This window comes from Triturus cristatus, chromosome 4_2 (assembly GCF_964204655.1).
Source record: "Triturus cristatus chromosome 4_2, aTriCri1.1, whole genome shotgun sequence".
NCBI lineage: Eukaryota > Metazoa > Chordata > Amphibia > Caudata > Salamandridae > Triturus > Triturus cristatus.
In genome coordinates this window covers 937,909,227-937,935,532 of record NC_140586.1, presented here as the reverse complement: position 1 = coordinate 937,935,532, position 26,306 = coordinate 937,909,227, and positions in this window count along the sequence as shown.

Genomic DNA, 26,306 nt, shown 5'->3' with positions numbered 1-26,306 from the left:
TAAATATTAACAATAGGGTGGGCCTAGGGCCATGCCATAATAACCATAAGCCAGCTCAGAAGGTTAAGCGCTTGCAGCGGAGACCAGAGTGGAGCCTGCAGTAGAGTACATCCGACATTACACACATGTGCAGTAAATATAGCAGAGTGTATTTAAAAAAGCTAGACTCCTGTAAACTGGAAAATTATTCTAACAAGAAAACTTACCCAACCTGGTGCCGGCCGGGACATCCTATCCATAAAGTGTGCATTAAGAACAGCGCTGAAAGAGCCTGGACAGACACTGAGACCAGCTGGAGGTTTGTTATGGGAGGAGTCCAAGAGTGACGGAACCAGTCCAGAGGAGAATCCGCCTCCTCGAGGCATGACCGGTGCGAGCCCATGTGTGCACGATAAACATGTCCCAGAAGAGGACAGCTTAGGGACCCCCCTCTCTCACCCTGACCATGTCTGTGGTGGGGTCAGTGAGTCTCAATGACCCTAGCCCACCTTGTGACATGATGGGAGAGAGTGGGCGGGGCTTACCTGACTGATGTGCAGCCTCAGGAGCTGGAAGGCTAAAGCCAGACGCCCTGGCGGGAGGGAGCTCAGCACAGAAGGTCAGGTGTCCGCTGGGCTTATGACCTTAGAGGCTCCAGGGGTGTGAGATGGTCAGTCCAGCAGACTTTGGCTCAGCAGGGTGGCACGAGCAGATACCACATGGAGTTGGACTGCCTGGTTCTTGCTTGTGAGTGCTGCCTGCCCGATGCTCCAAGCCAGAGTTAGCATAACAACCAGGACAGGCAGCCTTTCTGCATCTTTTACTGTTACTAGAGTACCAAACAGCAAAAGAGGTGGAAAAATGGAGAGGGCGGAGCCCGAGTGTCCTTATCAACAGGCGCCACTTCCGCCTCTAGACTTCAACGGCTCATGAGGTGATGTTTAACCACCTCATTCTAAAGGTGCACAGATGGTGTTTCCTGTTCTCGTGACACAAAATCTTCATAGTACTCCTGCCATTCTATTCTTCACCACATGCGACTGACAGTTGTGACCCTCACATCTGTATGCAGCTCCTGAGCCAGATGCGCCCAAGCTGCGAGTGACAATCACTCGGGTAAACTTACCTTTTTCACATCTTTGTTCCCTCACTGGGACAATGTCGAGAACAGTCAAGACATTCCTTATCCCCGAGTGGTGTCTGCTGACTCCCTTCATATATCAAGGCCTTGCTGCGCATCAGTCTCCAGACGTCCCAGTGCAGGAAGGGAAGCCTTTCACCCTCAACTGTGCTCAAAGGACGAACTACCGATACATGCACTGGTATAAACAGAACACCATGGGGAGACTGGAGGAAATAGTGTACTCTCTCGAAGGCGCCACACCCAGCATGCAGAAGACGTTTGAAGACCACTTCCAAGCAAAGAGACTAGACACCTACTCCTTGCTTGTCGCTGTCAACACAAGCCGCAGATGTCCATGACTCTGCTGTGTATTACTGCGCGAAGCAAGATCACACAGTGTGTGCGTGCGCCGGCACCGGGGGCAAAAACACCAAGAGTTATGAGAAACAAGCAGTATCCAACCCCTCTTCAAACTTTCTCTAAGATGCAAATTGATGGTGAAACACAAACGACAATTCATGGATAAAATATGTATCGAGAAACATTGGGGAATATCCAGTAATATAATTTATACCAAAACCTAAATAAAGGAATACAAGAATAATTACAAAACTGCTGTGTTACTGAATGAATAACTCATTTACGGTGCCTACAACTTAGCCTTTAAACTAGCTCAGCGGATTAATGCATTTGTGGCAGACTTTGTGCAACGTGAAGTTCGGAGGTTTGAATCCCATTTTAAGATCGATGAAATTAGTATCATTGTTTTGGGCAATAATTAACACCTGCTGTTGGAGATGGGGCAAATAGTAAAGTGCGCAATTTAAATTTAACAATTCACATTTTTCTAAACATTTACTGTAACTGGTAGTTTCCAATGGGTGACGCTTAAACTACATTCCTAATTGTTGAGCAGATACTTGCTATTTTTCTACCAAAACACAAACCTCTTACATCCACTTACAGCCTCATACAGATGAGAAAAGAGAAATATTTTTCATTAATATCAGAAGTGACAGTCATCCCCACTAGACGGGGCAGAGGTCACACTATTGTATGAATTCATAACTCCAGCACGATTTCTAATGTGCGATACATAAAGGATGCGCAATTATATTGGGTTTGGACAGAAATGGGGTCTCGATGCGCCACACATGCCCTCCCAAGCCCAGAAGCACTGGTGCACGTGCCCTGGAATCCACCATATTGCAAGGACCAACGCTCAACATCACACATTAAGTTAATATCAAGGACTTGACTAAATATAGTTTTACTGTGCAAGGCGCCCATAGGCAGCTCAATACTTACTGTCATTGTCCCCAATTGCACTCATTTCACAGTCCTCCACGTTCATCAATGGGACATTACATGGTTTGTGCAATCTTCACAGGTACAGAAGCATAAAGTGCTCCGGCATGAGGCACTTGTCCTCACTGGTGCGGAAGCATGCAGGGCTCTGACCCACACTTGTCTGCACTGGTGGTAAAGCAGAAAGTGCTTTGACACTGGCCACTTGTCTTCAGGAGTGTGGAAGCGTACAGTTCTCTGACACAAGACACTTGCCTTCAGGAGTTTGGAAGCATACAGTGCTCCGAGACAAGGCACTTGCTTTCACTGGTGCGGAAGCATACAGTGTTCTGACACAAGGCATGGCAGGTTACTGAGTGGGACGAGTATTAGATTTGTGTTTTTCCACGTTCTTAATCTGATGTCATGAGCTGCAGCTTCCCACACTAAGCACTTCTCCCGAGAATTAGGGTGCGGCTTGGTGAACTTGTAATATAATACAAACTCTTTTATTCTGCACTCAGTCACAATTTAAACAGGCTTCGACAAAGGCAATCAATTGACTTTTGTACATTAAACCACATGTTCCAAGTTTCAACATCTCACAAAGCGTTCACAATGGATGAGTGACGGTGCATATCTGAAGCTGCTGCGAGGGCGACTGAATAATGGGATAAATGTAATGCACTAATGACAGCAGAAAAATTAAAACATCCTGGGTTGCCTGGCGATTGTGAAATTCGCCATCCGTCCACTCCTGCAGCCTTGCGTGCGCACGCACACACACGCATCCACTCATCGCACGCTTGCTTAGGCATGCTGAAGTGGATGCCTGCTTGTGCCCCGGGGGGACCGCAAAGTGCATTCTGATAGAGAAGCACTCTAGTAGGTCCCCTGCTTGTGCCCCAGGGGCACTGTAAAGTGCACGCAATGGAAACAAAGATAAACCCCTTTAAGGGGCTTGTCTTGAAGCGAGGAGCGGTGGCGTAACATGTAAAGCTGCCGACGTTGGAGCTGGAGAGCAGAGTTCGATCCTCGACTTGGGCTGAATTAATTATAAATAATGATTATTAATTATAAATAATTAAAAGAAGGCTGTATTAATCCTTAAATAATAAAATAGAGATCTAAAACAAGCATGCATTGTGGGGATAGACACTTAAACAAGCATTGGCAGAGACAAATAAGACAAATAAAACAAGCTTGGCAATGCAATAGTGTGGGGGTGTGAGAAGGCATTGGAAGAAAGTAAAGGGGCCAATAGCCATGGAAGGACACAAATGAAGCCTACAACCAATCACAAGGCACCATTTAGGACACCAGCCAATGAAAATGATGGGTGGAGAGTGGGCGGTGCTTATATACACTATAGTGTATACTGCATGTCTCAACGAGACAGCGCAAGCGCTGCCTAGGCGAGACCTAAAAAGCAGGGGGCAAGTTTTATAGGCGGTATAACAGAAAGTATGTGTGAAGGGCCAACGCCCACCCCGATAGTGAAAGTGCTGCCTGGAGGGGCACGTACGGCCCTCCTGCCGGTCACATCTGGGCCCATGAATAGCAGAAGGGTGTTGTTTACTCTGACGACTAAGTGCTGGAATAACAGAGAAGTTAAGATATGGAGGCAAACATTTGCTTAAAGGTCAAGTTACATTATTGAAGGGAGATAGCCAGAGTGCCCTGCACAGCATCACTTTCAGGATAATAGTACAGCAAAAGTATTAAAGGAAATTAAATGCCCAGGATCACACAACTAGGTCAGGTTAGGTAGCTGGCTTGTTTTCCCCATATCTCACTCCACAGACCGCCGCCTAACATAGAACACCACCATCCTCACAAGCACATATAAGAATAGCACTAGGTGTGTTGAGTTCTTGAAGGGTTTTGCCTAATTAAATGGCACAAGGAGAAGTACTATTTTATGTATGTATTAAAAAGAAATAATGTGTATGTATGTTAATGTTTTTCATTTTCTAGGATTTTCAGACTTGCAGAAGATACTATTCTAAAGGGCTCAGATTGTGAGAGGAATGTGCTAAAATGCATTCTAATGCAGTGCATTCACCAGGGACTACAAAGGATGTATAATATGTAGTAATTTTAAATGTATATATATTGCGGTTTAGTAATAAGAATATGAGCATAAGAAAAATACAGAAGGACAGTGTGCATTGAATAACTGTGCTTCGTATTATAATGTTTTAAAGATACAATGTGGACAGATTTAATATGTCTTTTAGTATACAGGTGCAGTCTTTAGGGGTGTTTGCAAATAGGTTTCAAGGTATAAGGGATTGGCACAGTTTGACATCTATGAGTATTTTGATTCCCAAAGGTGTTACAGTGACAGAGATTTTCACCTGCGTTTGCTGTTGGGACAAGCTATAGTACAATGTTTTAATTCTTCTTTTGCAGATAATGGATTTAAAAAAAAATCTTTTGCAGGGATGACAATATAATTTTTAGGTTCTTTCCTTCATACCCTACCGAGTGTAATAGGTTTCCTGTTTTTGAAATGTGTGCATGCATGTGCTTAGTGATAAACGTTTTGACCCTCTCATATCTGGTTAGAAAGCTCCACCGGTGCAAATGTGTTCTATGATTCTGACAATTTGGCCCACACATTGTGCCACTCCTGATTTCTCACCTAGCAATGGGTCATAGACAGGGAGTGTTTGGTAAAGAACAGTCCATGTGTGCTAGCGACAGATAAGTATGCAAATGTTCGACCTGATTTAAGAGACACACCTTTCCCCGATGGAGATCTAGTTGTTCATGGTTCATCCATCAGCAATAAAACAGGATCACTGCAAAATTCTGACGCAGTGGGCACGGCTAGAAACGTACTGGAAGGGGGCAAGATTAACAACATGAAGGAAGAATAGTGAACATTTACACAGACAGTCGATGTGCTTTTGGGGTGGCCCCTGATCTTGCCCCGCTGTGGGCTATGAGGGGATTCCTTTCCTCGGCTGGCCAACAAATACAGCATGCAGCATTAAAAGCACAGCTATTGCAAGCCCTCTTGCTACCAAAGAGCTGCAATTGTAGAATGTGCTGCACACGCCTCCTCCAAGGACCATGCATCACGAGGTAAAGCCTCGATTGATGCGGAAGTAAAAAAGGAATAGCATCAACTGACTGCGAGAACACAATGGATCAAATTGCTTCTACTCAACAGGATATCAGGAGATCAAGATGAAGGATGATGATATGTACTATGACCCAAAGTATATTACACAAAGGGCGGGTGTGGAAGAGAAGGAAGAATGGAAAAGGGGAGGATGTAGGCAAACAGAAGAGGGAATCTGCTCCACCAAGAGCAGTGCACCGAACAAAGTATTCTCAAGTCTATTGGTATTTTTCTTAGTTTCAATCCTTTATCACAAAATTACAAGTAAGATTGTTTTAAAAAGCAGCCCGCTGTAATAAAGGATTGAAACTAAGAAAAATACCAAAAGACTTTAGAATACTTTGTTCGGTGCACTGCTCTTGGTGGAGAATGTTACAGGAATCTGGAAACAGTGGCACCAAAGGGTGTCGGGTGCGGAGAAGTGTTCACGGACTATAATTCATATATGATCGCAGTTGGAGTGTGAGGTGCTTTAGCAAGAGTCCGTTGCCCGTTGTTTGAGAAGAGGGAATATGGATAGGCCCAAAAGGGAAATATATGTTTACCAACGATAATGCTTGCTCCCATGGCCTGACTTTTTCATGGTCCATCCGATGTGGGACGTGATGGACTGATCAGATTGTTTTCCTAATGCTGGTACAACGGTTACATTGGAAAGGGTACTTCCACTGCCCCAGGCCACTTCCCTTCCACACATGAAATGGACTTCATCAACATGCCCCCCTACGCAAAAGTACAAGTACATGTTGGTTATTGTGTGCATGTTCAGCAAATGGACTGAGGCATAACCATGCAAGAACTGTGATGCACCAACTGTTGCTAAAGGCCTCCTGAAAGAGTTCATTCCGCGATTTAAAGTACATATGCTTTTTTGGTTCTGACAATGGACCGGCGTTCATCTCACATGTGATTGAGGGTTTGTGCAACCAGCAGTGTGTGCTGTTGAGAGAAAGAACGGAGTGTTGAAAAATAAGATAGGGAAGATTTGTGCATCCACTGAACTGACCTGGATTGATGCACTACCACTTGCTCTGTTGTCCATGAGAAGCACCTCGGACAGAGTGACAAAGCTCAGCGCACATGAAATAGTGTTTGGATGGCCAAGGAACATTCCAGGCCACATGTCTATATTGTGAGAATGCTCTCTTATGCCCGCCTTGCGCCGCATTTCCCATGCTAATGTGGCACAAAGTATGTTTCACCAATAATTTTTAATGTGCCCGGTTATTGTTATATAGCATTTCTTGAGTACAATGTGCCCAGATATCGATGTGTATATATAAAAATTATAAATTCATCATGTTTAAAAAAAGGTGCTTGACAAAAGTATTCAGGACATGGTACAAAGCACCAACTGTGCAAATAACGTGTATTCAAATACTGAATAGACATGCGCCTCATGAATATTCAATAGCAGGATACACGTGTAGCATTGGACTTCTGAACACTGGGTAGAAAATGCATATGCATGAGCTGCCTACACGCGTCAACCGTCAAGCAGCAGACGCGTGTATGCAAACAACCTGTAACCGTGAATGAGAGGGTATTTAAATGGCTCCCATTCACACTCGAGTGCTAGGCCTCGTTGCCCCGACACTTACCTGGCTCCAGCTGCTGTTTCCGGACCGGCCTCCTCCTCCTCGGGGATTCCCTGGCTCCTGGGACTCGTCGGACGTCTCCAGTCGGGTTTCCTGTTCCTCCAATTACTCAGCAGCTACCGCATATCCTGAAAAAGTGGGCAGTGCAAAATTAAACAAGGTATTCAAAAGACTACAAAGACACCGGTGAGTAAAGAACTCTTAACCAGTGACTTATTAGAATTTGTGATGGATCAAGTTCATATGCATTATGGATAGAATTACTGTATTTCTTGGTGTTGATGGACATTTGAACTCAAAGACAGAAAACTTTATTTTTTACAACTTGGCAGCCGATTTTGTCGAACCTTATGAGAATTAAGGATTCAATGTTTTATTTTAAGGAGTAAGCAAAGATTATCAATCTCTAACAAAAGAATGTAACTGGCGCATTAATGTCAAAGTAATATTTTGTCTTGTTATTGGTTTTTTAGTGACAATTGATGCTGTTTACTTAAAGCAAGAAGACTCACTATCTTGAACCTAGGCACTTCCACAGAGGAACTCCGGTATTACTACTAGTAAAGTATTGTGTATAATAATTAATGAACCAGTAATCGAGCGCTAATGAATGTATTGTTATTTCCAGATTGCTGATCTGGTATCTAGAGTGTAAGCATTCAGTAGTCCCGTGCACAGCCTAAGAAGTAATTAGGTAAGATTTGAAAGTTAGTTATTGTCAGGACAAATACTAGTGACAAATGATAAGAGGTTTACACATATTCTGTTTTTATATATTCTGATATTAGGAATCTAGTGGAAGGTTCAAAAGTCCTTGAAAGTCCCGAGATATACCAGAATCCAATATCCAGTATTCGGTAAACCTGTCGAACCCCTGTCCGTAACGAAGACCTCTGGATTCTTCGTCTTCTCTAGTCCCTCTTGTCATTCCAACCCCTTTCCCCCCTGGAGACTTTCAAAGGGACGACAAGTTATAAACCTTGGTTGCCACGCTGCCAGTTTTTAGAGGGACTGGGGATTTGTCGTCATCAAGGTGGAACAATCTGGAGCGCAGGTGAGTGCCTTCTACAGTCTATTGTCCCTCTGTCCTTATCTAATGAGCGTTGGCGGCCGCTCCGACCACGCGGCGCTGATTCCCCGCCTGTGCGGGCGAATAGTGCGAGTGGGCGAAGTCGTGACGGAACCACTCTGTCATGAGCACAGCGCGCCCGTGGCTCATGATGGAGTGGTTCCGTCACGAGCATGGCGGCGCCGCGCTGCCCCCAAACCCCCCCGGCGCCGCGGCAAAATTAGTGCCGCGGTGAAGGGGTTAATTGGGATAAACTAGCTGCGTGTAAACAGAAGAAAGATGAGAGTGTCTCCGATTTCTTTACTCGTTCTGAGGAGACGTTTATTGATCACAGTGGTCAGGATATGACTACGGAGGGTGGACAGCGATTATTTGTAGATAAATTTGTATTTAATTTGCTTCCCGAGTTGTCACATAAATTGAAAGACTCCGAAAGTTCATGGGCTGTTTCTTCTTCTGCTCAGATATTGGCTACTGCTCAATATTACGAAAACAGGGACAAAGAGGAAAAAGATAAACAAGAGAAAAAGACTAAAGAATTAAAAACGAAGGTTCTTCTGCAACAGGCTTATCCTCCTCGCTCTGCTCAGCTTCAGTTTCAACAGCCTCCTCAGTTTCAGAGGGTGTTTCAAAAACCTGAGCCCTTTATTCCGCGACCTTTGTTAGGTCCTAACCAATGTGCCTATTGTAGGGAGGAAGGTCATTTTAAGAATGGCTGCCCGGTTTTATTACAGCGTAATGGAACACTATCTGCTCCACAAGGTCGTGGTGGTTTTCAATTAATGCCCCGGGGTAGAGGTCGAGGTGTGTTGCCTCAAACACAGCGTTCCCTTCCCCCTCCAAATTCTACGAACTATTTTGATCAGCAAAATACTCAGTCTACACAGTATTACAATGATGATTACTATGTTGAAGGTGAGAATGAAGGTTCTCACGCTAACTAGGACAGCCAAAGACAAAGTGAGGGAGTTGTATCGATTCCAGTAGATCAGAAAAGGCCTTATGTTAATGTCACTGCAATGGGTGTTTCAGAGCCATTTCTTTTAGATACTGGTGCGATGAGAAGTTCTATCATTCATTCCACCTTTGTCTGGCTTAACGAATGTATCTGTAGGATTTTCTGGCGCCCCAGTTCGTAACCCGGTCTCTTGCACTCTGCCTATTTCAGTTGGTCCTTATGATTTGGAGGCTCCGCTTCTTTTAACGACTGGTTGCGGCGAGAATCTGTTGGGTTTGGATTTATTGAAAAGATTGCATGCAACAATATATTGTTCTCCTTCTGGTGTACATCTTGCTTTGGGCCAGAAACTGACTTCTCCAATGTATTTGTCTAAAGATCAATTTCCATCCAAATTGCTTTCTCTCCCTGCAACACTTTGGGCTACGGGTCCAAATGATGTTGGTTGTCTTGAGATCCCACCCTATATTGTTACCATCAAGCGAAAATGCTAAATTGCCACGCATTCCACAAACCATATACTAAGTAAGTGGTATAAGGACCACTGTCACGGAAATAGGATAGGCCTAGGCCTAGGGAATCGCTGGGGCTACACTATACTACCAAAGGTTAGGAAGTGGGAGGCCCACGGGATTCAGGTGCAGAGTGGAAACACTCACGCGTAATGCGTATAATCGATAGAAATAGTACAGTTTTGAATTAAATAGATTTAGGACACTTCCGGAGTAGCTAGGAAGTCGAGACTGGAAAACTAGACACTAGGATAGTCACTACCCTGATGAGCACCGGAGTACCCAAGTTACCTAGTCCACAGGCTGCGGGTGCATAGGTGTGAAGTTGCGTCGGGTTTCGTCGTCGACTCCAATGGATGCCTGAAGAAAGATGCTGACAGGCAGTCAGTGAAGAGGGTCCGGTGGATCCCAAGGCTGGGATCAGGAAGAAAGGATACCTGCAAGCAGAGGGGACAGAGTCAAGGTCACTAGCCAGTGACCACGTGGAACCAGGAAGGAACCAGGCAATGTCGTGAAGATTGCAGGTGAAGGTGAAGCTGGTCGCTGCAGCCACGATGACCAGGGAACGTCGAGGACGACCAGGACCAGGAGGCGAGCTGTCCGACGAAGGCTCTTGCTGTCGGCGGCGTCGAAGTTGGACTAGGACTCACCAAGCCTCGGCAAGCGGAACCCACGAAGAACGGAGGACTTGCTTCTGGTGCAGACCAGGAAGGTCTGGGGTGCTTCTCTTTTTCAAAGAAGCGGGAGCCAGTCTGGAGGAGCCAAACCAGCGCTGAAGATTGCAGGGTGCGTCGTCTCAAAGGCCACTAGCCAGCGGGCAAGCAACCGGACAGACGCGGCAAGGAGGAAAATGCAGAAGGGCCCCACGCAGGACTCGTGGAGTGTGGGGGGGCTGATCTTCGGTGCAGATGGTGCTTGGGGTTGGGGCTTCTCAATCCCCGGTGCACAACTTCGAGGGTGCCTCAGAAGCTGCGCTTGAAGATACTAGCCACTTTTCCCAGGTAGCCGGTCCCACGTCTCTCGTCGCCTCCACGGATCTCAGCACGGCTGTGGATGTGGATCAGGGTCGGAGAAGTCTGGAAGTCAAGGCTCTGGTCGGGCTCTGCAGTCAGTCCCTCGTAGAACTTTAGCAAAGCAAAGGGTAGTCTCTTGATGGTGCCTGTTTGCACAGGGTAGCCACTCCTTGGCCACAAGGGAGATTCTTCAGTCTTCTTCTTTCGTCGAATGTCGAAGGTCCAGAGTTTCTGTTCAAGTAGCAGGTTCAGGATAATCTAAAGTCTTGAGGCCCAACTCCCACTCTTATACTAATCTGGGGGGCTGGGATACCTGCTAGGTCACGCCTTATGGGTGGGACCTGGGAGGGGGTGGTTACACCCCCTTCCCTTTGTCCAGTTTCGCGCCAGGACTGGGGCTGGAGTGCCCCAGCACCGGTTTGAACTGGACTATGCATGGGACACCTTGTGTGCCCCAGGCATGTCTCATTCCTTTCAGCCCTCCCTGCCCCAATACACTAAAGTCTGTCTGGGGAGGTGCTAGCACCTCCCCAAGCAGGAAACCTATTGTCCAAGCCTCCCTGGCCGGGATCACTCCCAGCAGCAGGAGGTCAGACTCGTGTCTGTGGCAGCAGCATCCATTTTGTGATGCTGGGGCTCTGGTTAACTTTAACCGGGTAAGTAGGTTACAACATGTCTTCTCCCTCTAGAAGGGAGAGATAATATCCTCATCCCCAGAAATGGGATGGGGGTATTATTCCAAAGTGTTAGACACCTTACACGACATGTTTTGATAAAGCCAAACCATAGTTACCATAACCGTTTAAGATTATAAGGCACTTTAAGAGTATATGGTAGGCTATATCATGGAACAGCTATAAGGACATGGTTCCGAAAGCTGCAGACAGGCTCAGCTCATGCTAGAGCACCATCTCACATGTTACCAAGCACTCTGCCTCCAGGATTGTTAAGGCCTGCCATAGGAGTGGCTGATAGGTACACATGTGTCTATATATAAGGTAGATATAGATATACTATATCTAAGCAAGGGGTGATTACACGACCTTGCCCCAGCTGAGTGATCAGCCAGTTGTGTCTGATTGGAAGGCCAGACCAGGGGTGGCATAATACATGCTGCAGCCCCTGGGAGGCCTAGGGTACACCTATGCCCTGGGTACCTAGGGTACACTGTACAGGGTCCAATAAGGTGATCCTTACCAATTGGGAATGTACCTAGGGTACATGGAGTCCATTTTAAAGAGAGAGCAGACAGCCTGAGACCCTGAATGGCAGGATCTCAGGCCAACTAAGTCGAAAAACCAGCTAGACACTAGGCAAAAAGTTGGGGGTAACCATAGTCAGATATCCACCTTCCTACAGCTATTATTTATGATTTGATTCAAAAGGGTGTGGTCAAGGAGACAAGAGGAAATGTATGCAATAGTCCTGTTCTCCGGGTTCTCAAACGCACTGATACTTCTCAGCCTCCTGTTTATCGCTTTGTGATTGATCTTCGGGAGGTTAATAAAATTGTTGTACCACAGTTTCCTGTTGTTCCAGATATAACTGCCCTGTTAACTATGATACCTGCCTCGGCAGCGTGGTTTTTTGTTATCAATCTGAAAAATGCTTTCTTCAGCATCCCAATTGCTGAAGCGAGTAGGGATATTTTTGGGCTTCTCTTTAGGAGGCCGAAGTTTCCGGTTCAAGCGCGCAACCCAAGGCTATTGTGAAAGCCCCTCCATCTATAGTCAAGCTCTGAAATCTCAGCTTGATGCTTTTCCTTTGCCGCCAGGTGCTACCCTTATTCAGTATGTGGATGATTAATTGATTGCTGCTGACTCAGAGGATATTTCCAAGAATGTGACTGTTGCACTGTTGCGTCACTTATCTGATCTTCATCATAAGGTTTCACCTTCCAAACTACAAAATGTCCGCCAAGAGGTTACCTATTTAGGTCATCTCTTGTCGAAGGAGGGAAGACGACTGACCCCAGAACGTATCCAAGCAATTGGACAAATGTCTGTGCCATCCACACAAAGAGAGGTGTGTGCCTTTCTGGGCATTACCTCTTATTGTAGACAGTGGATTTCAAATTGTTGGCACTCACTTTGAAAGACACACCCCAACCCCTTCCTTGGACTGACGAATGTCAGAAGAGTTTTACGGATTTACGTGCTGCTCTGTGCTCTGCTCCTGTGTTAGGTACTCCGGATTACAGTAAGCCCTTCACGCTCTATGTCCATGAAAGAGAGGGTTGTGCGTTGTCAGTCTTAACACAACGATTTGGAGACAAACAGCGGCCATGTGCCTATTTTTCGGCAACATTAGACCCAGTAGCCAAGGCATTGCCTAGTTGTCTTAAAGCTACAGCAGCAGCGGCAATTTCTATTCGTCAATCTGCTGGAGTAGTACTAGATAATACTCTCGTTGTTATGGTACCGCATGCAGTGGATACCTTGCTAAATAGGACGAAAACGCAGCATCTTAAAAGTGCTCGCTTGTCTGGATATGAGCTGACGCTCTTGGCTAGTCATATACCCATCAAACGATGTAACACTTTAAACCCGGATACATTGTTACCTCTTCCAGAGGAGAAAGGTATTCAGGAACAACATGATTGTTTCCTCCGTAATGAGGAGGAGACAAAAGGTAGGATTGATTTGAAAAATATACCACTAGTGGACCCGGATGGGATCCTATGGGTGGATGGTTCTTGTTTTAAACTCCCTAATGGTGAGACAACTTCAGCTCATGCTGTTACCACCTTGCATACAATCGTGGAGACAGCACACATCAGACATAATTCAGCTCAGGCAGCTGAACTGATAGCTTTGACCAGAGCGTGTGTGTTATCTAAGGGAAAGAGAGTGAATGTGTATACAGACAGCCAGTATGCGTTCGGTGTGGCACATAGTTTCGGTCGGTTGTGGAAGGAAAGAGGATTCTTTACCTCCCACGGTACTAAGATACAGCATGGTCAGTTGGTAACTGACCTTCTTGAGTCACTTGCTTTGCCTATCCAGATAGCAATTGTAAAGTGTAGTGTGCATAAGAGGATTACTGATGATGTTGGTCGCGGGAATGCTTTTGCGGATGAGGTAGCGAAAGAAACAGCCAGAGATGCTACAAGTCGCATGTATGTTGCGGGCCCTGCAAATTGGGTCAGGGAAAGAGGAATGTGTGAGGACACAATAGAAAGTGTGAGATCAATTCAAGGAGAGGCTACAGAGAAAGAGTTGAGTAAGTGGAAAGAAAGTACAGGAATGTTAGACGCGATGGGATGTTGGGTAGAATTGTCAGAACGTCAGCGTTGGCTGTTACCAGACGCCTATGTACTGCGTGTAGTTTCTATGGTGCATGGTCCAGCCCACATCAGTGCGAAAGGAATATGTAAGCTTCTGGCTCCAGTTTGGCTCAACGAAGGGATTCCAAAATGTGCAGATAATTTGGTGAAGCATTCTCACCCTTATGCATCAAGCCAAAATCCAGTCGGTAAAATACCGATTCGTTAATAGCTCCCGGTATTGAGGTAAAAATACCCAATCCCAATGCATCAACCCAAAACCTGAGCAAATAACGAATCGCAAAATAAATAACCGCGAACATACCGAATCGCTAATACCCAAAATGCTAATTTACCGAATCGCTATATACCGAATTAGCAATTACCGAAATCACTATTAGCTCCCGGAAACTGCCAATAGCAAATAACGAATCGCACCCCAATGCAACAAAACTCGCTAATAACGAAAATCCCAAGAATCGCTATTTTGCAAGAGCTAAATAAGGGGAATCAAAACCTGGAGGTAAAGTGGAAAAAAAAAAAAGAAGTAAATGCAAAAAAAAAAAATACATGTGCGAATGCTTGAGGCAATCACCAGACCCTTAAATGTGGCCCAGGAGACCCTGTTGGCTCCACACAAAATGGCTGCCCTCTACGTGCTTGCAAGGAGGATGCGGATCAATGCAGCAGGACAGCGCAGGAGAAGGGTCCAGGAGCGAGTATACAGACTGCGCATCACCTTGCTCGGGCAGAATGAGGACGAGGTGTACCAGAAGTACCGCCTCAATCGTGCCATGATCATGCGCCTGATTGCAGACCTGGGACCATTACTGCAGCACCAGACACACAGGACAAATGCTATCCCTGCGCACGTTCAGGTCCTATGCAGCCTGCACCTACTGGCCTCAGGGAGTTTCCAGGGGGAAATTGCGGTGGCCGGAGCTGTGTCACAAAGCGCACTGTCACGCTTCTTCAGGAGATTCCTAGATGCCATGCTGACAATGCTACACACACACATCAGCTTCCCCACAACCCCACAGCAGTTGGACCGCACCAAACAGGCAATCTACCAGGTGGCACAATTCCCACATGTGATTGGATGCATCGACTGCACGCATATCCCCATATGTCCTCCCGCAGCAAATGAGTACATATTCCGGAACCGCAAGTCATACCACTCGATCAACGTGCAGGTTGTGTGCGATGCCAATAACATCATAACGGACCTAGTGGCACAATTCCCAGGGAGCACACACGACTCCTACATCTTCCGCCACAGTGGAATGCACAGGCGACTAATCAACGGAGAATTTGGAGAGGGACTCCTGCTAGGTACGTAGAAATACGCTTCCCCACCCCAACACCACACATGTATGTACATCACCAATGCTAAGTCTATGCTCCTATCTTCTGGGTGACAGTGCCTACGCCCTGCGTGAATACATACTCACCCCATACTTAAATCCTGCAACCCCGCAGGAACATCGCTACAACGCTGCACACATCAGCACCAGGAATGTGATAGAGCGGACTTTTGGGATTCCCAAGAGCCGCTTCCGAATCCTCCACAAGACTGGCGGCGCCATGCTATACCAACCTGAAACATGCTGCCGGATAATTGCTGTATGTGCAATGCTGCACAACATTGCCACCAGAAGGGGGATACCCATAGAGGTGGACAGGGATGACGACCACCGGGATGACCAACCACCCGCCCAACAACGACAGGCACACATCCCAAACACAGCAGAGGGCCATAGGAGGCGGACATACATAATGCAAAATAATTTTTGAAACATGGGAAAATGAGACATTACAAGTTAGTATGTGGTGCAACTGTTTAATGCACAGTAGCACTGAGGATTGTGCAACAAAACTAGCATTGTAAATCATGCTCCGATTGCATTCATGTAAATAAAAGGTGCCTTAAAGTCAGGCCTGTGCATACACAATAATTGGATGGCCATGGTTGCCCCACCATGGTCCTGCATGCATGTCCAACTGTCTAGTGGCGCTTGCCACGTACCCCAAGCCTCCGCTCAGGTGTATCCAATGCCTCACCACGGCCTGTCCCCGTGGAGGCACGCGAACTGCGGCGCCTGGTGCTGGCCTCTGCCAGTGACACGCTGCTGACACTGGAGGCAGCCTCACTTGTGTCATCCCCTCCCAATGCAGCAGCACTGCATGTGCTGCTCTGAAGGTGTTCCACAGCAGTGGTGATGTGTCCCAGTGACTTAGCGACATCCCCGCAGAAGTGCCCAAGGTCCACCTGCAGGGAGACTGTGCGGCGTGCCAACACAGCGGTGCTGTTGCTGTGCCGTGTTATGGCCTTGGTAGCGGCGGCGGAACGCAACATTAGCTGCCGGTGACTCCTCCTCTGGGACTCATGGCCCTCCCTCATGGCACGGGTGAGCTCATGTACCTCCTCCCTGAGCTGAGCATTGCCCTCTGCAACCGCAGTGGTCTGGTCCCTGACCGCCGTGCCCATGTCCCTGACCGCCGTGCCCATGTCGGTGACTGCTGCAGTCATGGCGTGCATCTCCCTCGCAAGGCGCACGATATTGCAGCTAATGCTAGCCACATGTTGTCCCTGCAGGCGCTGTGTACGCAGCATCCTCTCCTCGATTGCAGAGGTTGTTGGGACATCCTGTTCGGCTGAGGAGACGGAACTGCGACGAGCCCTGTGACGCCGTGCGTGTCTTGAGCCTCCAGGTGGTGCATCAGGTGGTGTGTATGTGCGCTGCCTGGGTGCCAATTGCGGGGGGGGTGTTACTATCTCCTGCAAGGGCGCAACTTGGTGCCTGTGCCTCTGCGCTATTGTGGCTGTACTAGCTGCAGCCTGTTTTGCTGGTGCCGTTGCTTGTGGCGCTGGTGCTGGTGCCTTAGCTTGTGGCACTGGTGCTGGTGCCGTTGATTGTGGCGCTGGTGGAGGTGGTGCTGGTGGGGTGGCAGGTGTTGGCGATGCGTGCGCATCCTGCGCTGTCTCCTGGTCTAACTCGACGGGTGTCTCCGAAATGATCAGCTGGTCGCTGTCGTCAGAGTCCCCAGGTGATGCATCTGTGTGTGAAACAGTGCATGGTTAGTGGGATGATTACACCTACATAGTGTTGTACCCATTAATGTCCCTCTGTGGTCCAACAAATGAACAGTCTCCATCCATGTACAACTGATGTGGTGTATGCTCATTGGATTTACGCCTGTACATGCACACTGGGCTGACTAGACTACAACTCCCAAGATGCACTAGTGTCATGTGTGGAGCTGTCTGTGCCAGAGCTGCAGACACAGTGAGATTGGGCTGGGGGCATGGGTATGGATTTACGCTATGCTGGGTGTGGCACAGGCATGCATCTTACCTTGGGCACTTGTGGCTGCGCCGGACGTGTCCATCTGGGTCACCCCCACGACGGCTTTCCGCTCTATCGTCCCTTCCACAAGGTCCTCCAGGGCTGTGTTGGATGGTGCTGTAGATGTGCCGCCTCCAGTCCTGCTAGCCTCCCGGAGCCTCTCCGCAATCCTCTCTTTGGCGCGCTTCCGCAGGTCATACCACCGTTTTTTAAGGTCGTCGATGCTGCGGGTAGTGACGCCAACCGCATTCACCCTCTCACGGATGCGCAGCCAGATGCGCCGCTTCTCTGTCTCAGGCACCTTGAGGGACAGCTTGCCAAAGAGGCGGTCGTGTTTGCTGGAGACTCCCTCGATAAGGTACTCCAGCTCCCTGTCCGAAAACTTCTTCTTGCGCTTGCGTGCAGATTCTGCGCTGGATGGCACTTCCTGCGCCATGATGGATGTCTGATATGATTTGCAGAATCGGTGTGGCCTCACTCTGCACAGGCAGTCTTTCTTCCCAGCTCCTGTCTGCTCCTCTGTCGAGGCTATGTGGGTGGGGCAGCAGTATTTCCTGGTTGGTGATGTCATCTGCACGTTCCCGGCGCGACGCGGCAATTTGCGATTTCGCTATTACCGATTCGGTAATAGCTAACTCGGTATTACCGAACTCGCTATTAGCTAATTCGGTATTACCGAACTCGCTATTTGCTAGTGAGGCCGTTTGCGTGCCCCGCTATTAAGGAATCGGTAAATTTAGCGATTTTTAAGGAATCGCTAAATTTTACCGAATCTGTTGATGCATGCCATTTACCGATTCCTTAATGGCGATTCCTTATTTTTCGCTATTAAGGAATCGGTATTCGTTTGGTTGATGCATATGCCCCTCTATCGTTTGCTTGATGCATAATCCAGGAAAGGGAACCCCAACTCCAGCAGGTCATTTTGCTCCCCCAACATATCCTTTTGAGGTGTTACAAATTGACTATATTCACATGGAGCGATGCAACAATCTCAAATATGTTCTGGTGGTGGTGTGTGCCTTTTCCAGATGGATAGAGGCCTACCCTCTGAAAGACAACACTGCTTTGTCCACTGCCAAAGTTCTTTTGAAAGAGTTCTTCCCTAGGTTTGGTTTGCCGCGCATTGTCTGGAGTGACAATGGAAGTGAATTAGTGGGCCAAATCATGCAAAAGGTGTGTGCAGGTCTTGGTATTAGGCAGAAATTCCATGCGGCAAACCATCCTCAGTCAGCGGATTTGGTAGAGTGCTATAATAGCACTCTCAAACTTAAGCTTGCAAAGGTACAGGCCAGCACGGGTCTTGCCTGGCCCGATGCTTTACCTTTGGCTCTCCTATCACTAGAACAGCTGTGCATTCTCGTTTGGGACTCAGCCCATATGAGGTTGTTTTTGGGCGCCCAGCTAATGTTTGGGGAGTTCCTCGCCCTAAAAAGTATTCTGACATACAGTATCCAATGATGATTGACTACTTACATGACCTTACCACTAAATTACGTGTTCTCCACCAATAGGTTCAAAACGCTTTACCAGAGGCCTCCACAGACCCAGGACATTCTATCCAACCTGGAGACTGGGTCTGTGTGAAAAATTTTCAGAGGACAAGGAATTTGGAACCTCGTTGGAAGGCGCCTCGACAAGTTCTTCTGGTGACACGTACAGCAGTGAAAGTCGAAGGGAAAAAGAACTGGATCCATGGCGTGCACTGCAAGAAGGTGCCCCTGGTCTTGCCTTTTGACCAGTGGGTCCGCAATCGTGTAGGTGATTTTGAAGGCGAAAAGGTCCCCCGGTTTGTACCTTTCAGTAGCGCACGCCTGGATGGAACTCGGTCAGAGAAAGAAGATGACGACGTTTTACAAGTAGCTGTGCCGCCACATCTCCGATTGAACACTACAGACCCACAGACATTATTTCAGGACCAAACTGTGCTAAACAGAACTCGATATAATTTAAGGCCTAGACCGGTCAAGGACACCTGAGATTCTCATCCCTTTTTGTAACATATACCATCTGTCCAGGTTGCAGGGTCACGGTAGGAGTCTTGGTTTGTGACCTGTATAGTGGCTAGGCCCCCAGGACTTGCAGTGTCATAGGACGGCTAATAATCACAGCCAAGTGAGTAAGGAAGATTGCCGTGAGCAACAATTTTAGAGGATGGATGTCAAATTGGGAAAGAAGGATAAGAAGGAATAGATGAGGAAGAAATATTGTAAATTATTGTACAGTCGATGTGGCATAACATTGTGTGTTTTTATGTTTTTGATTATCTTATTGGCTTGTGTAGGTTGGGTTGTTCATACTATGCAGCAAAAATATGTCCCTACTTCTATTTCTTTGCCTCTTCTTTCTACTATCTCCCCACATCAATTACGTACACTTCCCCAACATGAACTAATCAGGAGAACAGAATATTTTAATAATTCATTTGTCCAGTTGTTGCATCAGCATCAATTGGCAGTTAATACAACTGACTGTTGGGTGTGTGGACTTATGCCGCATACCACAGATAAAGGGATGCCATATTTAGTACTTCCGTTCTCTTATGAAGGTTCCGCTTGGGCTTATTTTGTGATGTTTTCAAATGCATATCAGTACCGATTTGGACGTCCGGTTGGTTCATATGGTAGTGGACCAGATTTTAGTCATAGTTCTCTGATAAAGGGAATGGTAGCTATGGATAGAATTGTGGAGAATAGTAAGGTTCCTGTTGATGAGAAACGGACATATGATGATTGGAATGTGACTCGTTACGTTGCCAGCCTTACAGATAAAGTTAAACAGGGAAAATCTCCACCAATTTGGACTGTACCCCATCAAGGTAACTTTTGTTTACAAATGAATGGCCAGACTACTGACACTGGACAAGGAAAGAGCTTTTGTTCCCATACATACATTTACACATCTCAGAACTCGACACCGTTAGTGCCATCTCAGGGCATGTATTTTGTCTGTCACGATAGAGCCTACATGTGGCTACCGACGGATTTTTCAGGAACGTGCTATATAGCGTTTCTTCTCCCTCCTACATAAACTGCTCCTTCAGCTCATCACAGAAACAGATATGGCAGAGGGATAATTGATTCTAAAGACACGGCAGGACAAGAGGGAGGTGATTTCCTTAAAGGATTTCTTCCTTTTTGGGGCCCAATGGCCAACAGTAGAAACATGAGACAATTGGTTCGTGTTGTTGAGACTACCATAGATGTCACTGTGGGAGCCTTGAGTAATCTCACAGCTGAACTTCAGGCGGATCGTCTCATGACATTGCAGAACCGGATTGCTCTAGATGTTATTCTTGCGGATCGTGGTGGAGTTTGTAAACTGATCAGATCTAGCTGTTGCATTTATATACCTGACGATGCCCCTACGGTATACCAAGCCATCTCCAAATTACATGTGATCTCCGAGTCGATTCATCAGGACGAAGGAGATTGGTCTTTATTGGAATGGTTTTGGGGATTACTGTCCAAATGGGGATGGAAGGTATTAACCTTCCTTGGAGTGGTTTTGGCCATCATTTTTTCCTGTTGTCTCTGTATGCAGTGTGGCCCCGCCATTTGCGGTCTTTGTGCCACCATGTGTGTCCCAAAGCCTAGGTCATAGAAGACGGAGAACATTAAAATGATGTTGCAGCAACAGCTTGATGACCTCATGGCCATTGACGTCGACTCAGACTAAAATGAGTCTGTGTGGCTTGCCTGAGTAAGGGCAAAAGGAGGGTCTGAGGTAATTCAGTTTCTCATTTCGCTCGTATTCAGCCGCCATTTTGTGTCCCGTCGCCATTTTGTGTTGCCCTCACTCAGGCAGCACGGCGAATGTAGTGTTTTTGCCTTTCCCACTGATACGTGTCAAATAACCCCCCTGCCTCTGCTTATGAAACTGGTGTCAGGGTCTGGCCGAGTCCACTAATCCTCGTCTGGTTTGACTGATCCCTGGTTCGACTATCTGTTGGTTCGCACCATTCTTTTCTTGACTTTATCTTATCTTCTATCCTTCGCTATTCTCTGCTTGTATTCTCTCGTTTCACAACTGTCCTTCGAGGCATACAAATGTGTTCTGCCACCTGCAAGACGAATTGTAGGTACTACCACTGATTAACTTGTGGGGAAGGGTGACAAACAGAGTTGAAAAGGAGGCTTATTTGGGTCGCTTAATACCTTGTTTTCAAACTCTTCCCATTGGTTAACCATGTATACATTGGGAGTGTACATTGAGAATCTGTGTGCGATAAAACATTGTGCACCACGGAGTAAAGTGGCAGTCTCCTAAGAACATACCGAGTGTACTTCTGGGACCACTGTACTTAGCTGCAGCTAATAAACCTGACCTTCTACGCCTAACGGAGTGTCCCGTGTCTCTGTCGGACAAAGCAGGTGAACTCGGAGATTAAGGCGTGCCCTGCGCCACCAGGCCCATTAAGGTTCCTGGTTCTTCAGCTCAAATGGGCTGTAACCAACCCCCTTCTGTGGAACCTCTCTGTATGCAAACAAAAGGCAGGGAAGAAGAAGGTCCCATTTCCGCCTAAGCTTCTCTGGGAGTCCTTTAATCATTCCCTTAAGGGTTTTGTTGAAACGTTCAACCAACCCATTGCATTGTGGGTGATAGGGAGTGGTGAATTTATATGTTACACCACACTCCTTCCACATTGCTTTCAAATATCCTGACATGAAGTTTGTACCTCTGTCAGAGATGACCTCCTTTGGGAAACCTACTCAGGAGAAAACTCCAACGAGGGCTCTTGCCACCACAGGGGCTGTGGTGGTCCTCAGGGGAATTGCTTCTGGGTACCTGGTGGCATGATCCACTACCACCAGGATAAATCTGTGCCCAGATGCAGTTGGAGGGTCAAGGGGACCAACAATGTCAATCCCTACCCTTTCAAAGGGTACCCCCACCACAGGTAGTGGTTTCAGGGGGGCCTTTGTTGTGCCACCTGACTTGCCACTGGCTTGGCAAGTGACACAGGAGCGACAGAACTCCTTGGTGTCCTCTGACATATGTGGCCAATACAAATGTGGAACAAGCCTGTCCCAGGTCTTGTTTTGGCCCAAGTGACCTGCCAAAGGGATATCATGTGCTAGGGTCAAGAGGAACCCCCTAAATTTCTGAGGTATTACCAACCTCCTGGTGGCTCCAGGGGTTGGATCTCTACCCTCAGAATATAGGAGTCCCTCATCCCAATAAACTTTATGGGACCCACTAGAACTCCCAGCAGCCTCAGCAGCAGCCTGCTGTCTGAGGGGGTTCAAGAGAGGGGCAGCACTGTTGCTCCTTACTCAGATCTTCCCTAGAAGGGCCCCCAAGAACTCAACCTGATCAGGCTCAAGTCCCTCTGGGGCTGTTCCTTCTTCAGGATCTGCATCTCCTCCCTCAAGAGGTGAATCTGTGATCTGAGACAGAGGGGAAGGCACTGCCTTAACCCTACTTAAAGAAAGCTATCCTGGTGGTAACTGTGGAGAGCAGCCTCCAAGCTAAGTCTTGGAGGAATGTAAAGCAGCTTGTTTTACCATATAATATCTTGAATTACCAAGTGAAAGGACACCACACAGGTATATATATCAAATATATGTATTTATTACTTAACAACTCTCTACTAATCTCTTTATGAGATTAGAAGTCAGGAACAAATGCACAAATTAATGTTTCACAATAAATTAAGCACAAATATGGCTGGGGCCCTAGGGGCGTACCAGACCATATACTGAAAAAGAGACTTAAGAACAACGACTTGCAAAAGGACAAGGCCTAGGGCCTTCAGAAGCGCTGGGGCCTCACGAAACCACCCAAGGCAGGTAAGTAAAGGGCCCACAGGGGATGCATGCAGTGTGTTAACACAGCCGCGAATCCCTATTGACTTCAATGGAGCAAGTCGCGATTGGAAATTAAGAGTTTAAGGGTACTTTGGGAGAGTCTACAAGCAAGTCACTTACAGGGTAAGTTGTTCTAGAGCCAACACCCACAGGAGCACCATACCTCACCCAGGGAAGCTGGGTGCATAGGTGTCTTTTGGTGTCGGGTCGCGGCGTCGTTTTCAATGGGAGCCAATGAAGACTTGCTGCTTGTGAAGACAGAAGAAGTGTCCGGTGGAATCCAAGTCTGGATTCAGAAGAAGGAAAACCTGAAAGCAGAGGGGACAGTGTTCAAAGTCACTTGGCAGTGACCCAGGGCATGGAAGGTGGATGCCCACAGTCGTCGGGTGGTTTCAGGTGATTCACGGGTGTCTTGACTCTTCAGCCACAAGGTCCAGGAGGCGTCGACGACAACCAGGAGCTGGATTCAGCGTGTCCCACGAAGTCTGCAGCTTACTGCGGTGTCGGTGACCAGATTGGAGCCAACAAGCCTTGGTAGCAGCAAGTCTTGTGGAAAGGAAAAAAAGTTAGCGGTGCAGACCAGCAAGGTCTGAGGGACTGACCCAGCGAGGGTAAGTTAGGGCAGGCCTGGAACAACCAGGGGAGCCCTTTGCAACTGTAGAAAAGTCTTCAGGGGACCCATGAGCCAACCGGCAAGGGATCGCGAAGACGCCTTAGGAGGATCCACTCATCAGGGGCCCACGGTCACTCGGGATGGGGTAGGCCTCTAATCTTTGGAGGGATCCCTGCTAGAGGCTTGGACCACACGTGGCCCAATGCACAGGTTCGTAGAATGTCGTGAAGGGGTTGCACTCGAAAATAGGGCACGGTACCCAGGGATTCTTTGTCACTCGTTGGGTCCACTTGCCTCAGCGTCGCTGGGGACTCACACTTTGAGAAGTCAGGAAACCCTCTTTCTGGGCTGCAGGGACTTCGGACTCCTTGACTCCAAGGGAGATTCTTCCGTCTTCCAGAGATAATGGAACGTCGAAGGTCCAGGATTCGTCTTCAGAGCATCATCCAGTGGTATCTAGTTTGCAATGGCAAGGGTTCCCTAACTTATACTAGAAGGAAGGAAGGGGCTAGCTCTATGACCCCACCTATGGGAGGGTCAGGAGAGTGGGTGGCTACACCCACTTCCCTTTGTCCAATTTCACGCCAGAGCAGGGGCAGGTAGCCCCTGTGCCGGTTTGAACTGCTGTATGCACAGAGGAGCCTACTGCTCCCCCAGTGCAGGACTTCAAAGCACTCTAGGAGTGCACCCACCCAGTCCCAATACACTAAACCCTGTCTGGGAGGTGGTCACACCTCCCTGTGACAGGATACCTATTGTTGGGCCTCCTTCACTGCGAGTTTCAGTCATCAGCAGGAGGGCAGCCCAGTGTCTGTGACTGGTGGCATCCATTTTATGATGCAAGGGCTCTTCAGGATTCTACCACGTTTCCACAGTAGGTACTGTCTATCCCTCTAGAAGGGTGGGATCATACTCCCACACCAGTTACTGGTGTGGGGGTATGATTCCAAAGCGTTTGACACCAAACTCGACATGTTCTGATGCAGCCATTCCAAAGTTAGCATTAACCGCGAGGTTATAATGCACTTAAGAGTATATGGTTTGACCGCATTCACAAACAGCCCCAGAGAATAGACTCTGAGAGCTGCAGAGGGGCCCTGCTCAGGCAGAGGCACCCCCTCACACGGAAACCAAGCACCCTGCCCTCAGGATTGATAGGGCCTGCCTTAGGGGTGACTGATAGGTTTAGATGTGTGTGCAAGGAGAGATACAGTGAACCTATATCTCAGTGAGGAGTGCTAGCACCACCTCACCCAGGCTGCAGTAGCAGGCATGTGGTGTCAGATTTAGTCTGCTTCCCAGGGGTAGCATACTACATGCTTCAGCCCCTGGTAGGCCTGTGAAGTACCTATGCCCTTGGTACCCAAGGTACCATATACTAGTAAGCCTGGGCAAAGCACTACGCTACGCGCGCGTAGTTTGTGAAGTTTGCGCTACTTCGCACTACGCGAATTGCACGTAGCACAGTGCAAACACACGTAGCGTAGTGTTGCGTAGTGCAGCGGTCATTTTTTGCTTGCTCGCGGCCTTCAACGTCAAGTTGGCGACCGCGAGCAAGCAAAATGACATCCCGGTGAGACTTTTTCCTCATTCGCGATCAGCAACATCAAGTTGGCGATCGCGAGCGTGGAAAATAAACCTCCCGGCGAGATTCTCAACGCGAGGAGGTCAGGTTTCTCATTGCGAGTGGTCGCGTATGCTCGCGACCGCTCGCGATGAGAAACTACCAGTCCGCGTAGAGGAAGCTGCCGCTCGAGTAAAAATCTACTCGAGCGGCAGAAAACTACAGCTCGCACTGTGCAAGATGCCGTTTTCAATGATTGCACAGTGCCGGTTGCTTGTCCGCACTGTGCAATCATTGAAAACAACATCTTGCACAGTGCGAACAGGGTACTACGCAGTTCGCGAAGCTCGCGTAGTGCGAAGTGCACTTTGCGTAGCTTCGCCTAGTGCTACTTCGCGAACTACGCCCAGGCTTATATACTAGGGATTCATAAGGCACCACAATATGCAATCACTAGTGCACCTAATATGCACTCCATTTTGTTTAGAGACAAGAGAGAGGCTGGGGCCCTGATTAGCAGGGTCTCAGCCAAACTATAGCCAGAAATCAGTGTAAACATTAAGAAAAAAGTGGGGGCAACATAAGAGGCAGATCCTACTCTCCTACACATTCCTTTTCCTGCCCTTCTTTTCGAGCTCTGGTTCCCTCGCCTATAGATTTATTTTGTATTTTATCTGAAATATATATATTATTTACTTTACTCTACGCTTTGCGTTTTTCTTTCTGTACCGGTCTTATTTCTCTTCCCTGGCCTCTTCTGCTTTGGGAGCTCGCTCATCTTCCTGTTTAGAGCGGAGAGGCCAAGAAGAGAGACTGAAATTCCTGCAATCATCTGCAAAGTCAGGAACCCTGCAAACATATGGACCCACTGAAGAGACCTCATACAGACATACACACTCTGCAAAGGCAACCCTAACCTCTTCACACGCACACACATCCAACCTACATACACGAAACCTCCTGCTGAGGCACTTTAAGAACGCACAGACATGTATGATCGACTGTTTCACAGGCCCCTTACCTGGCAGGTGCAAC